This window comes from Megascapheus bottae, chromosome 21 (genome assembly GCF_031878675.1).
Source record: "Megascapheus bottae isolate mThoBot1 chromosome 21, mThoBot2.hap1, whole genome shotgun sequence".
Taxonomy (NCBI): Eukaryota; Metazoa; Chordata; class Mammalia; order Rodentia; family Geomyidae; genus Megascapheus; species Megascapheus bottae.
In genome coordinates, this window is record NC_143529.1 from 22,005,191 (window position 1) to 22,010,233 (window position 5,043).

At 38.1% G+C, this 5,043-nt stretch overlaps 1 pseudogene; it reads right to left on the bottom strand.

Moving 5' to 3' along the window:
• Positions 1 to 320: 320 nt before the first annotated feature.
• LOC150048742 (large ribosomal subunit protein eL43 pseudogene) lies at positions 321 to 671 on the bottom strand (annotated as a pseudogene).
• Between the last annotated feature and the right edge of the window lie 4,372 nt (positions 672 to 5,043).

Here is a 5,043-nt window from a genome sequence, read left to right on the forward strand (position 1 = left end):
TTTCTTTCTTTCTTTCTTTCTTTCTTTCTTTCTTTCTTTCCTTTCTTTCCCAGTCCTTGGGCTTGAACTCAGGGCCTGAGCACTGTCCTTGGGCTTTTTCAAGGCTGGAGCTCTACCATTTGAGCCATAGCACTATTTCTAGCTTTTTCTATGTATGTGATAATGAGAAATTGAACCCAGGTCTTCATGCTTGCTAGGCAAGCACTATTCCACTGGGACATACTCCTGACCTGAAAGATATATCTTGAATTCTGTATCAGTGTAATCTCTTTGATCCTACTAAAATCTGGAAGAACACAATTGTACTTTCTTTGTTCTTTTTTTTTAATATAAATTAACCCATTTATTGTAGGCTAGGGATATCTCAGATGGTAGAGCTTCTACTGGTCTTTTAATTCCTTCAGTCTTCTAATAGCAGACTTGACTGTGACCGCAGAAGTGGTGTTGTAGGTCCAGGCTACACCAGCCACTGTTTTCATGCAGGAACCACAGTACCAGATGCCCACAGCTCGCCTCTTCATCTTGGTCTTGCCACAGAAGGAGCAGGTGTACTTGGCATGCTGATTTCAATTTTTTTCACCATCTTCCGGAGTGAGGCACCATAGCGGGTGCCATATTTACCGACGATGCCGACCTTCTTGGTGCATTTGACCATATTGCCACAACTCAGGTCCAGGCCCAGAGACTGTACTTTCTTTTTTTCATTTCTTTTCTTTCTTTTTTTCTTTCTTTCTTTCTTTCTTTTTTTTTGTGGGTCTTGGGGCTTGAACTCAGCCTGGGCACTGTCCTTCAGCTCTTCAGCTCAAGACTGAGAATCCTACCCCTGGGCCTGGGCGTTGTCTCTGAGCCCTTTAGCTCAAGGCTACATATCCTTGAGCCAAGCCCCACTTCCTGTTTTCTAAATGTTAAATTAGAGGTAGGAGTTTCAGGTGCCTTTTGTGCCTGGGCCGACTTTGAACCTTGATTCTCAGATCTCAGCCTCCTGAGTAGCTAGGATTACAGGCGTGAGCCACTGCAGCAGGCTCCAATTGTACTTTCTTTAGAACACAGTATTTCAGTTTTAGTGCAATTAAGCTCTTAAGCAGGAACATTTCTCATCATAAAAAATACCCTGTACATTTCAGGGCATTTAACAATATTCATGACTTTTACCCCTAGTAGCTAGCTCTTACTTCAACTATGTCTGACATTTTCTGAATGATAAATACATATCTAACTGGACATAGTCATCTTTTGTTTTGCAGAGAGGCTATTTCACTGAAGAAATTGGCATATATATTTTATTAATTGTATTTGACTAAAAATTAAATATCACGACTTCCAATATCTATGATATTAGAGTAATGGATAGGATTTAAGCAACCACTCAGAATTGATAACACTGAGAGCAGGGGGAAGTATCTCTCTCTCTCTCTCTCTTTCACACACACACACACACACACACACACACAACCTCTGTTTTGGTGAATCATAAAACTAGGAGAATCTCAGAAGAAAAGGAGAAAGGAAGGACTTAGTAGAGACAAAAGTGTCAAATCCACAATAGCATTTTGCTTGTAAAGAACAGGCTTTTTGTGCTGTAAAATTTGTTTTGATGGTGAGTGGACCTGAAGAAAAAACTCATGATTAAATCATATGAATATATTATTTTAACATTTGTAAAAAATATTATTCTCTCTTTTGAAAGTAGAATATAAGACTATAACTTTATTTTTGTATAAGACATTGTGTTAGGTGTTGAAGGGAATTAGATGGCTCGATGGCCAAACAGCATTTTCTCTGAAAAATCTAGTGAATTGGTTATACCCTTGTTTTATTCCACATTCTTTTCTCTCTGTACACAGAAGTGCATTTCCTAGCCTCTTTCAACTGGTTTCCTTGTAGATTTGACTAATTGGAGGGAATCGTCGTTTTGAAATAGTCCAGGGGAAAGACTTGGATGTAGTTAGGTTGCAATTGTTTAATATAACTTTTATTATCTTTAAGTAATTGTTTCAAGGGGCTTCAGTTCAACATGTCCATATACCAATACAGTGCACCTTGATCAATGTCATCTCTTCTATCCTCATTCTACCACATCTCTCCCTACCCACCATCCCATTCAGTTACCTGGTTCCATCTTCACATTTGTACATTGACCATCATGGTTATAGTCATCTGTCTTCCCTCCCTCCAGAACAACACACATTTCAGCTTTCTGGTACGCATGTTGTTAAACTGTGACTTCATTGTCCAAAGAAGTTAGACTTCTGAAGTCCTTCGGTAACCACTTCGGACACAGCTTTGTATCTCTCTTGGTCGATCTCCTGCTGGATATCTCTCCTTCCATGACCTCACATTTCGTCTGTCAGTCCCAACCATGAATCCAACCAGATGACTCTGGATCCAGCAATACCACTCTGTTTCATTGTGTTACCACACCCAGAGATGAGAATAGTTTTTATCCATTGCCCATCTCTGATTGGCCTCATCAAATTAACTGGCTTTGTCAGCTTTCTCATAACTTACACAATAAATTCCCCTTGTGAAATCCTTTCTATTTGAAGTTCTTAGAGTGATTTGGTTTTCCTTAGCTAATACAGACGTATACAGCTGGACTAAGTAAGCACATAAATAATATTCATTAATGCTATGCTCAATGAAAGACAAAGTGTGTTGGGCTTTTGGGGAAGAGAAATGAGAAGCTTGTTGGAAAGGCCTTTTAGAATAGCTAGCTGAACTTTGAAACGGTTCTAAAAGGGAAGAGACCTCACTGACAGATCTGATGAGTGCGGGGTAAAAGAGGGGAGGCACAATTCCATAGCAAGGTAACAAAATAAGAAAAAGTTTACAAACAGAAAATCCAACTTCCTTAGTGGAGAAAGAGTCAGGAACAAGCTAGTTTAGCAGAGCAAAAGAATTATATAATGTCTGTACTGAGGGATGTTAAGTATAGAGTAAGAAGACATTCCATCTCATCAAACCCTACATGCTGAAAAAACAATGAAATATTACAAATTTTGTCAATATTTTATTTGACATTTGTTTTCTCATTCTTCAAAGACTGTTGGGTGTCTAACTTTTGAAATCTATAGTGAAAATATAAAGCAGATAAAAATCCCTATTAGAGAGCTTATATTTTCATGGGTACGTTTAATAACTGTGACTCATTTTGGTAATGTATAGTTTTGAACTAAACTCGGGTGAGTGATGGCTTTAGAAGAATGACAATTGGGCAGAGAAGAAAGGCAAAGGAGTCATGGAACATTGACTAGAAGTCTGTCCCTCTTTTTTGAAATCCACTCTGAAGTAATATCTAGCCCTAATTAGACCACTTTATTTTGAATTACGGATGTTGCCTCCTGTAACCTTAAAACTCTCATGTGAAGACAAAAGTTCTGACAAAAGTCCAATCCAGACAAGACGGAAATAAAAAGAAAAGTTGTTCAATCAAGATAAATGTAGCTTTAAATGAAAGGATCTCCAGGCTATGGAAACAAGAGCTTTATCTTGTGTGATTGTTGTTCTTAATGTACTATGTTATTTTTCTCTTCTCTTTTGTTGCCCTTTTGGTCAATCTCATATTGTTATAGTATCTGACTTTGTTACCTGGCATATTATATATACATTTATTTGTTTATTTGAAATAGTAAAGGGAAGGGGGGAAAACAAGATGATTGGTGGGAGGGGGTGGGGGAGAGAAATGGGGATAAAAACGTGAGATGGGGTATCAGTGTGTGAGAAGTAATGCACCTACTATCTGGCGAATATAACTGTAACCCCTCTATATATTACAATAAAAAAGAACAACAAGAACACAAGATAAAGCTTTTGTTTCTATAAAAAAAGATAAATGTAGCTTTCTCTAATAAAATAGGTTGGTGGCAATTTTTGTCAAGATAGCAAGTTCTTCTTGTAAGGTGGTTACCACAATGCCAGCTCCAGTCAAAATTGGAAAACAAACATCATTCTTTTAACAGTTCCCAACTTCACAGAGCTATAACTGCCAGAAGCCTGATATTTCTATTGCCTTGTGGTCTTCAGTGATCCCAAGCTCTAATTTATCTCAGAGAAAAACCAATCAATTCTAAATGTCTTGAGATGGAACAGAAGCATCCAGTCGGAGCCATGAGTGCCTCTCATAGAACTGAGATTTCTGCGTGGACTAATCCCCTGGCTTTTGCATTTTCAACCCACTTTATTTCCTCCAGTGTCTCCTCTCCTGTATTATGTTTAAATACTTATCTAAAGGAGGCACTGGTGGCTCACATCTAAAATCTCAGCCATTCAGGGAGACTGAGATCCTGGGCAGAATATGCTGAGTCCTTTACCTCCAATTAACCTTCAAAAAATAAGACATGGAATTGCAAATCAAGATAGAACATCATCCTTGAGCAGAAAAAAACCAATTGGGAGCTTGGGGCCCTAAGTTCAAAGTCCTAGCACCAGTGCATGCACACATATACCACACACACACACACACACACACACACACACACACACCACATACACACCACATCCCCCACACACAATTATCTTTATTTATGCCATGTCCTATCCTCCTTTTATCATCTCCAAGTCTTCGAAGAACATTTTTTTCTGTGTTTGCCAATAATTTGTTCAATTCCTAATTAGTGTTTTTTGCTTTAAAAAGATTGGATTTTGTTTTGGACATGAGTTTGTAGGCTTCACTTGTATACTTTGCACATATCACACATGTGAAGCAGTTCCTGCCATATTAAAATAGGTCTAAAAAGAAAAGAAAAAAATAAAAACAGGTCTGTGAGGAATCGCAATCCGGACTGCCCACCAACAACTGAGGATTTTAGGTCATAAAATATCTTTTCCAAAAAAATCCTATCAAGTGAAGTATGCCAGACCCAAAGAAACACAGGCTCGATGGTTTCCCTCATTTGCATTAATTAGTACACATTTAGGACTCTCCTAGCAGAGGATTACAATAGCTCAAAAGCTATGTACATATGGTTATACAGGATGAGACTAAGTGAAATGAACTTTAGAATAAGTTTATCTTTGTTATTTTCTATGTACTATATGAGGATA